The sequence below is a fragment of the Oncorhynchus kisutch genome, linkage group LG10 (genome assembly GCF_002021735.2).
Source record: "Oncorhynchus kisutch isolate 150728-3 linkage group LG10, Okis_V2, whole genome shotgun sequence".
Taxonomy (NCBI): domain Eukaryota; kingdom Metazoa; phylum Chordata; class Actinopteri; order Salmoniformes; family Salmonidae; genus Oncorhynchus; species Oncorhynchus kisutch.
The window spans coordinates 68,795,827-68,807,459 of NC_034183.2; positions in this window are offsets into that span (position 1 = coordinate 68,795,827).

Below are 11,633 nucleotides of genomic sequence, written 5' to 3' on the forward strand. Positions count from 1 at the left end.
ATATAGCCTCCATATTGACTCTGTACCGAAATCTGCTGCGTACAGCCTCCATATTGACTCTGTACCTAAATCTGCTGCTGTATATAGCCTCCAAATAGACTCTGTACCGGAACCTGCTGTATATAGCTTCCATATTGACTCTGTACCGGAATCTGCTGCATATAGCCTCCATATAGACTCTGTACCGGAATCTGCTATATATAGCCTCCATGTTGACTCTGTACCGGAAACTGCTGCATATAGCCTCCATATTGACTCTGTACTGGAATCTGCTGTATATAGCCTCCATATTGACTCTGTACCGGAATATGCTGTATATAGCCTCCATATAGACTCTGTACCAGAACCTGCTGTATATAGCCTCCATATCGACTCTGTTCCGGAACCTGCTGTATATAGCCTGCATATTGACTCTGTACCGGAACCTGCTGTATATAGCCTGCATATTGACTCTGTACCGGAAACTGCTGCATATAGCCTCCATATTGACTCTGTACCGGAACCTGCTGTATATAGCCTCCATATAGACTCTGTACCAGAACCTGCTGTATATAGCCTCCATATTGACTCTGTACCGGAACCTGCTGTATATAGCCTGCATATTGACTCTGTACCGGAATCTGCTGTATATAGCCTCCATATTGACTCTGTACTGGAATCTGCTGTATATAGCCTCCATATAGACTCTGTACTGGAATCTGCTGCATATAGCCTCCATATTGACTCTGTACTGGAATCTGCTGCATATAGTCTCCATATAGACTCTGTACTGGAATCTGCTGTATATAGCCTCCATATTGACTCTGTACTGGAATCTGCTGTATATAGCCTCCATATTTACTCTGTACCGGAATCTTATGTACATAGCCTCCATATTGACTCTGTACTGGAATCTGCTGTATATAGCCTCCATATTGACTCTGTACTGGAATCTGCTGTATATAGCCTCCATATTGACTCTGTACTGGAATCTGCTGTATATAGCCTCCATATTGACTCTGTACTTGAATCTGCTGTATATAGCCTCCATATTGACTCTGTACTGGAATCTGCTGTATATAGCCTCCATATTGACTCTGTACTGGAATCTGCTGTATATAGCCTCCATATTGACTCTGTACTGGAATCTGCTGTATATAGCCTCCATATTGACTCTGTACTGGAATCTGCTGCATATAGCCTCCATATAGACTCTGTACTGGAATCTGCTGTATATAGCCTCCATATAGACTCTGTACTGGAATCTGCTGTATATAGCCTCCATATTGACTCTGTACTGGAATCTGCTGCATATAACCTCCATATAGACTCTGTACTGGAATCTGCTGTATATAGCCTCCATATTGACTCTGTACTGGAATCTGCTGTATATAGCCTCCATATTTACTCTGTACCGGAATCTTATGTACATAGCCTCCATATTGACTCTGTACGGGAACCTGCTGTATATAGCCTCCATATAGACTCTGTACTGGAATCTGCTGTATATAGCCTCCATATAGACTCTGTACTGGAATCTGCTGTATATAGCCTCCATATTGACTCTGTACTGGAATCTGCTGCATATAGCCTCCATATTGACTCTGTACCGGAACCTGCTGTCTATAGCCTCCATATAGACTCTGTACCGGAACCTGCTGTATATAGCCTCCATATTGACTCTTTACCGGAACCTGCTGTATATAGCCTCCATATTGACTCAGTACCGAAATCTGCTGCTGTATATAGCCTCCATATTGACTCTGTACCGGAACCTGCTGTATATGGCCTCCATATTGACTCTGTACCGAAATCTGCTGCTGTATATAGCCTCCATATTGACTCTGTACCTAAATCTGTTGCTGTATATAGCCTCCAAATAGACCCTGTACCGGAACCTGCTGTATATAGCTTCCATATTGACTCTGTACCGGAATCTGCTGCATATAGCCTCCATATTAACTTTGTACCGGAATCTGCTGCATATAGCCTCCATATTGACTCTGTACCTGAATTTGCTGTAAAAAGCCTCCGTATTGACTCTGTACCGGAACCTGGTGTATATAGCCTCCATATTGACTCTGTACCGGAGCCTGCTGTATATAGCCTCCATATTGACTCTGTACCGAAATCTGCTGCGTACAGCCTCCATACTGACTCTGTACCGGAATCTGCTGCATATAGCCTCCATATTGACTCTGTACCAGAACCTGCTATATTAAAGCTTCCATATTGACTCTGTACCGGAACCTGCTGTTTATAGCATCCATTTAGACTCTGTTCCGGAATCTGCTGTAAAAAGCCTCCATATTGACTCTGTACCGGAACCTGCTGTATATAGCCTCCATATTGACTCTGTACCGGAACCTGCAGTATATAGCCTGCATATTGACTCAGTACCGGAACCTGCTGTATATAGCCTCCATATTGACTCTGTACCGGAACCTGCTGTAAAAAGCCTCCATATTGACTCTGTACCGGAACCTGCTGTATATAGCCTCCATATTGACTCTGTACCGGAACCTGCTGTATATAGCCTGCATATTGACTCTGTACCGGAACCTGCTGTTTATAGCATCCATATAGACTCTGTTCCGGAATCTGCTGTAAAAAGCCTCCATATTGACTCTGTACTGGAATCTGCTGTAAAAAGCCTCCATATTGACTCTGTACCGGAACCTGCTGTATATAGCCTCCATATTGACTAAGTACCGGAACCTGCTGTATATAGCCTGCATATTGACTCTGTACCGGAACCTGGTGTATATAGCCTCCATATAGACTCTGTTCCGGAACCTGCTGTATATAGCCTCCATATAGACTCTGTTCCGGAACCTGCTGTATATAGCCTCCATATAGACTCTGTACCGGAACATGCTGTATATAGCCTCCATATAAACTCTGTACAAGAACCTGCTGTATATAGCCTCCATATTGACTCTGTACCGAAATCTGCTGCGTACAGCCTCCATACTGACTCTGTACCGGAATCTGCTGTATATAGCCTCCATATTGACTCTGTACCGAAATCTGCTGCGTACAGCCTCCATATTGACTCTGTACCTAAATCTGCTGCTGTATATAGCCTCCAAATAGACTCTGTACCGGAACCTGCTGTATATAGCTTCCATATTGACTCTGTACCGGAATCTGCTGCATATAGCCTCCATATAGACTCTGTTCCGGAATCTGCTGCATATAGCCTCCATATTGACTCTGTACCGGAATCTGCTGCATATAGCCTCCATATTGACTCTGTACCGGAACCTGCTGTATATAGCCTCCATATAGACTCTGTTCCGGAATCTGCTGCATATAGCCTCCATATGGACTGTGTACCGGAATTTGCTCTAAAAACCCTCCATATTGACTCTATACTGGAACCTGCTGTATATAGCCTCCATATAGACTCTGTTCCGGAACCTGTTGTATAGAGCCTCCATATAGACTCTGTACCTGTACCGGAACCTGGTGTATATAGCCTCCATATAGACTCTGTTCCGGAACCTGCTGTATATAGCCTCCATATAGACTCTGTTCCGGAACCTGCTGTATATAGCCTCCATATAGACTCTGTACCGGAACCTGCTGTATATAGCCTCCATATAAACTCTGTACAAGAACCTGCTGTATATAGCCTCCATATTGACTCTGTACCGAAATCTGCTGCGTACAGCCTCCATACTGACTCTGTACCGGAATCTGCTGCATATAGCCTCCATATTGACTCTGTACCGAAATCTGCTGCGTACAGCCTCCATATTGACTCTGTACCTAAATCTGCTGCTGTATATAGCCTCCAAATAGACTCTGTACCGGAACCTGCTGTATATAGCTTCCATATTGACTCTGTACCGGAATCTGCTGCATATAGCCTCCATATAGACTCTGTACCGGAATCTGCTATATATAGCCTCCATATTGACTCTGTACCGGAAAACTGCTGCATATAGCCTCCATATTGACTCTGTACTGGAATCTGCTGTATTTAACCTCCATATTGACTCTGTACCGGAACCTGCTGTATATAGCCTCCATATTTACTCTGTACCGGAATCTTATGTACATAGCCTCCATATTGACTCTGTACTGGAATCTGCTGCATATAGCATCCATTTAGACTCTGTTCCGGAATCTGCTGTAAAAAGCCTCCATATTGACTCTGTACCGGAACCTGCTGTATATAGCCTCCATATTGACTCTGTACCGGAACCTGCAGTATATAGCCTGCATATTGACTCAGTACCGGAACCTGCTGTATATAGCCTCCATATTGACTCTGTACCGGAACCTGCTGTAAAAAGCCTCCATATTGACTCTGTACCGGAACCTGCTGTATATAGCCTCCATATTGACTCTGTACCGGAACCTGCTGTATATAGCCTGCATATTGACTCTGTACCGGAACCTGCTGTTTATAGCATCCATATAGACTCTGTTCCGGAATCTGCTGTAAAAAGCCTCCATATTGACTCTGTACTGGAATCTGCTGTAAAAAGCCTCCATATTGACTCTGTACCGGAACCTGCTGTATATAGCCTCCATATTGACTAAGTACCGGAACCTGCTGTATATAGCCTGCATATTGACTCTGTACCGGAACCTGGTGTATATAGCCTCCATATAGACTCTGTTCCGGAACCTGCTGTATATAGCCTCCATATAGACTCTGTTCCGGAACCTGCTGTATATAGCCTCCATATAGACTCTGTACCGGAACATGCTGTATATAGCCTCCATATAAACTCTGTACAAGAACCTGCTGTATATAGCCTCCATATTGACTCTGTACCGAAATCTGCTGCGTACAGCCTCCATACTGACTCTGTACCGGAATCTGCTGTATATAGCCTCCATATTGACTCTGTACCGAAATCTGCTGCGTACAGCCTCCATATTGACTCTGTACCTAAATCTGCTGCTGTATATAGCCTCCAAATAGACTCTGTACCGGAACCTGCTGTATATAGCTTCCATATTGACTCTGTACCGGAATCTGCTGCATATAGCCTCCATATAGACTCTGTTCCGGAATCTTATGTACATAGCCTCCATATTGACTCTGTACTGGAATCTGCTGCATATAGCATCCATTTAGACTCTGTTCCGGAACCTGCTGTATATAGCCTCCATATTGACTCTGTACCGGAACCTGCAGTATATAGCCTGCATATTGACTCAGTACCGGAACCTGCTGTATATAGCCTCCATATTGACTCTGTACCGGAACCTGCTGTAAAAAGCCTCCATATTGACTCTGTACCGGAACCTGCTGTATATAGCCTCCATATTGACTCTGTACCGGAACCTGCTGTATATAGCCTGCATATTGACTCTGTACCGGAACCTGCTGTTTATAGCATCCATATAGACTCTGTTCCGGAATCTGCTGTAAAAAGCCTCCATATTGACTCTGTACTGGAATCTGCTGTAAAAAGCCTCCATATTGACTCTGTACCGGAACCTGCTGTATATAGCCTCCATATTGACTAAGTACCGGAACCTGCTGTATATAGCCTGCATATTGACTCTGTACCGGAACCTGGTGTATATAGCCTCCATATTGACTCTGTACCGGAACCTGCAGTATATAGCCTGCATATTGACTCAGTACCGGAACCTGCTGTATATAGCCTCCATATTGACTCTGTACCGGAACCTGCTGTAAAAAGCCTCCATATTGACTCTGTACCGGAACCTGCTGTATATAGCCTCCATATTGACTCTGTACCGGAACCTGCTGTATATAGCCTGCATATTGACTCTGTACCGGAACCTGCTGTTTATAGCATCCATATAGACTCTGTTCCGGAATCTGCTGTAAAAAGCCTCCATATTGACTCTGTACTGGAATCTGCTGTAAAAAGCCTCCATATTGACTCTGTACCGGAACCTGCTGTATATAGCCTCCATATTGACTAAGTACCGGAACCTGCTGTATATAGCCTGCATATTGACTCTGTACCGGAACCTGGTGTATATAGCCTCCATATAGACTCTGTTCCGGAACCTGCTGTATATAGCCTCCATATAGACTCTGTTCCGGAACCTGCTGTATATAGCCTCCATATAGACTCTGTACCGGAACATGCTGTATATAGCCTCCATATAAACTCTGTACAAGAACCTGCTGTATATAGCCTCCATATTGACTCTGTACCGAAATCTGCTGCGTACAGCCTCCATACTGACTCTGTACCGGAATCTGCTGTATATAGCCTCCATATTGACTCTGTACCGAAATCTGCTGCGTACAGCCTCCATATTGACTCTGTACCTAAATCTGCTGCTGTATATAGCCTCCAAATAGACTCTGTACCGGAACCTGCTGTATATAGCTTCCATATTGACTCTGTACCGGAATCTGCTGCATATAGCCTCCATATAGACTCTGTTCCGGAATCTGCTGCATATAGCCTCCATATTGACTCTGTACCGGAATCTGCTGCATATAGCCTCCATATTGACTCTGTACCGGAACCTGCTGTATATAGCCTCCATATAGACTCTGTTCCGGAATCTGCTGCATATAGCCTCCATATGGACTGTGTACCGGAATTTGCTCTAAAAACCCTCCATATTGACTCTATACTGGAACCTGCTGTATATAGCCTCCATATAGACTCTGTTCCGGAACCTGTTGTATAGAGCCTCCATATAGACTCTGTACCTGTACCGGAACCTGGTGTATATAGCCTCCATATAGACTCTGTTCCGGAACCTGCTGTATATAGCCTCCATATAGACTCTGTTCCGGAACCTGCTGTATATAGCCTCCATATAGACTCTGTACCGGAACCTGCTGTATATAGCCTCCATATAAACTCTGTACAAGAACCTGCTGTATATAGCCTCCATATTGACTCTGTACCGAAATCTGCTGCGTACAGCCTCCATACTGACTCTGTACCGGAATCTGCTGCATATAGCCTCCATATTGACTCTGTACCGAAATCTGCTGCGTACAGCCTCCATATTGACTCTGTACCTAAATCTGCTGCTGTATATAGCCTCCAAATAGACTCTGTACCGGAACCTGCTGTATATAGCTTCCATATTGACTCTGTACCGGAATCTGCTGCATATAGCCTCCATATAGACTCTGTACCGGAATCTGCTATATATAGCCTCCATATTGACTCTGTACCGGAAACTGCTGCATATAGCCTCCATATTGACTCTGTACCGGAAAACTGCTGCATATAGCCTCCATATTGACTCTGTACTGGAATCTGCTGTATTTAACCTCCATATTGACTCTGTACCGGAACCTGCTGTATATAGCCTCCATATTTACTCTGTACCGGAATCTTATGTACATAGCCTCCATATTGACTCTGTACTGGAATCTGCTGCATATAGCCTCCATATTGACTCTGTACTGGAATCTGCTGTATATAGCCTCCATATTTACTCTGTACCGGAATCTGCTGTATATAGCCTCCATATAGACTCTGTACCAGAACCTGCTGTATATAGCCTCCATATCGACTCTGTTCCGGAACCTGATGTATATAGCCTGCATATTGACTCTGTACCGGAAACTGCTGCATATAGCCTCCATATTGACTCTGTACCGGAACCTGCTGTATATAGCCTCCATATAGACTCTGTACCGGAACCTGCTGTATATAGCCTCCATATAAACTCTGTACAAGAACCTGCTGTATATAGCCTCCATATTGACTCTGTCCCGAAATCTGCTGCGTACAGCCTCCATACTGACTCTGTACCGGAATCTGCTGCATATAGCCTCCATATTGACTCTGTACCGAAATCTGCTGCGTACAGCCTCCATATTGACTCTGTACCGAAATCTGCTGCTGTATATAGCCTCCATATAGACTCTGTACCGAAATCTGCTGCTGTATATAGCCTCCAAATAGACTCTGTACCGGAACCTGCTGTATATAGCTTCCATATTGACTCTGTACCGGAATCTGCTGCATATAGCCTCCATATAGACTCTGTATCGGAATCTGCTATATATAGCCTCCATATTGACTCTGTACCGGAAACTGCTGCATATAGCCTCCATATTGACTCTGTACCGGAAACTGCTGCATATAGCCTCCATATTGACTCTGTACTGGAATCTGCTGTATTTAACCTCCATATTGACTCTGTACCGGAACCTGCTGTATATAGCCTCCATATTTACTCTGTACCGGAATCTTATGTACATAGCCTCCATATTGACTCTGTACTGGAATCTGCTGCATATAGCCTCCATATTGACTCTGTACTGGAATCTGCTGTATATAGCCTCCATATTTACTCTGTACCGGAATCTGCTGTATATACCCTCCATATAGACTCTGTACCAGAACCTGCTGTATATAGCCTCCATATCGACTCTGTTCCGGAACCTGCTGTATATAGTCTGCATATTGACTCTGTACCGGAAACTGCTGCATATAGCCTCCATATTGACTCTGTACCGGAACCTGCTGTATATAGCCTCCATATAGACTCTGTACCAGACCCTGCTGTATATAGCCTCCATATTGACTCTGTACCGGAACCTGCTGTATATAGCCTGCATATTGACTCTGTACCGGAATCTGCTGCATATAGCCTCCATATAGACTCTGTACTGGAATCTGCTGTATATAGCCTCCATATTGACTCTGTACCGGAATCTGATGTATATAGCCTCCATATTGACTCTGTACTGGAATCTGCTCTATATAGCCTCCATATAGACTCTGTACTGGAATCTGCTGCATATAGCCTCCATATTGACTCTGTACTGGAATCTGCTGCATATAGTCTCCATATAGACTCTGTACTGGAATCTGCTGTATATATCTCCATATTGACTCTGTACTGGTATCTGCTGTATATAGCCTCCATATTTACTCTGTACCGGAATCTTATGTACATAGCCTCCATATTGACTCTGTACTGGAATATGCTGTATATAGCCTCCATATTTACTCTGTACTGGAATCTGCTGTATATAGCCTCCATATTGACTCTGTACTGGAATCTGCTGTATATAGCCTCCATATTGACTCTGTACTGGAATCTGCTGTATATAGCCTCCATATTGACTCTGTACTGGAATCTGCTGCATATAGCCTCCATATAGACTCTGTACTGGAATCTGCTGTATATAGCCTCCATATAGACTCTGTACTGGAATCTGCTGTATATAGCCTCCATATTGACTCTGTACTGGAATCTGCTGCATATAGCCTCCATATAGACTCTGTACTGGAATCTGCTGTATATAGCCTCCATATTGACTCTGTACTGGAATATGCTGTATATAGCCTCCATATTTACTCTGTACTGGAATCTGCTGTATATAGCCTCCATATTGACTCTGTACTGGAATCTGCTGTATATAGCCTCCATATTGACTCTGTACTGGAATCTGCTGTATATAGCCTCCATATTGACTCTGTACTGGAATCTGCTGCATATAGCCTCCATATAGACTCTGTACCGGAATCTGCTGTATATAGCCTCCATATAGACTCTGTACTGGAATCTGCTGTATATAGCCTCCATATTGACTCTGTACTGGAATCTGCTGCATATAGCCTCCATATAGACTCTGTACTGGAATCTGCTGTATATAGCCTCCATATTGACTCTGTACTGGAATCTGCTGTATATAGCCTCCATATTTACTCTGTACCGGAATCTTATGTACATAGCCTCCATATTGACTCTGTACCGGAACCTGCTGTAAATTGCCTTGCTACTGTAATTTTACTGTTACTCCTTAATTATTATTATTTAAAAATATATATATATTCTTGAAACTGCATTGTTGGTTAATGGCTTGTGACTAACCATTTCACTGTCATGTCTACACCTGTTGTATTCGGCGCATGCGACAAATACAATTTCATTTGATTATATTTTATTTTAGAGGCTGCTGCCCTATATACATAGACATGGAATCACTGGCCATGTTAATAATGGAACACTAGTCACTTAAATAATGTTTACATACTGCTTGTACTGCTCACATGTATGTACTGTATTCTATTGTATTATATTTTAGTCAATGCCACAACAACATTGCTCGTCCTAATATTTATATATTTCTTAATTTCATTCTTTTACTTTTAGATTTGTGTGTATTTTTGTGAATTGTTAGATACTACTGCACTGTTGGAGCTAGGAACACAAGCATTTCACTACACCCGCAATAACATCTGTTAATATGTGTATGTGACCAATAACATCTGTTAATATGTGTATGTGACCAATAACATTTGATTTGATTTGAAAGGTGTGCGTAGGAAAGGCATACATTTCCAAAATATCGGAATCGGCCCCTTGGAGAGTAGGCTATACTAGCCCATGGAGTGTGAACAATGTTGTTTATTCTGCCTTCCACCCTAGCTGTGTGTTTGGTCTGGCCCGGGTATGGAAGGAGTAGGGGAGAGAAATGGAGGGAGGGAGGGGGAGCGAGAGAGCGGGGGGAAATAGAGGGGGGCAGGATACAGGAAGTGCAGCTGGCAGCAGAATGCGGGGGAGGATGGAGGATGTGCGTGTGTGTGTGTGTGTGTGTTTGTGTGTGTGTGTGTGTGTGTGTGTGTGTGTGTGTGTGGGAGGGGGGTGGTGAAGTATTAGGGTGTTATATATAGAACAGACATTAGAACAGAACACCTCACACATCCGCCTGGCTCACATCTGGCCAACAGGCAGCACCAGGAAAAGGGAGGGATGGAGAGGAGGGAGAGAGCGAGGGGTTGTGTACCGCTGGCAGTTACATGACATTTCGGTAGCACAGCTAATTGGATTAATAAAGGAAGCAGAGTGACATAAAACTTTAGTTAGTTATCCTGATAATACAGATTTTTCCTATGATTTTTCCTAGGTTTTTTATGAGCCAGTTTCAGAGTTTCCATCTCACCTGCACAGTATTTATTCCTGTGTCCATTTGATGAACAGACAATGTCTCAATAAAATATAGGCAACAACTGAAAGTCTGCATACTGCTTTATAACTTGTTATACACATGCATAAGTTTTTATGATGTCTTACTATCAGGCTTTTAATACGGTTGTCACCAACATATTCACTTTTAGATGAGTGCATCATACAACAGCAGAATGAACTGAAATGTGTGAGGTGAGGAGAGAAAAGGTGAACAGAGAGGATACATGTTTTTAGACAGGAGGGAGGAAGTACAGTGGAGAAAAAAAGGAGGAATGCGGTGGAGGAATGTGTGAGGAGAGAAGAGATGGAGAAGAGAGAGGTAGATTGAGGGAATGATAAGGGGCATAGGGGGAGCAGAAGAGCGGCCGGGTGAGGGAAAGAATGTGGGGGTCTTAGGGAAATGTGGAAGTAGTGGAGAATAGGAGGGGAGTAGAGGTGTGGAATGTGACATCCGGCCCATTGATTGTACTGCTTATGTTTCCGGCAGCAATCTGATCTGAAGCTGTCCTCTCTAAAGTAAACAGAACACACAGGTCAAGCAGAGGGGACAGTAAAAACATACCATAACACACAGGGTAAGCAGGGGGGACACTAGAAACAGACCAGAACACACAGGGTAGACAGGGGGGACACTAGAAACAGACCAGAACACACAGGGTAGACTGGGGGAACACTAGAAACAGACCCGAACCTACAGGGTAGTCTGGGGGGACACTAGAAACAGACTAGAATATATAGGCTAGGCAGGG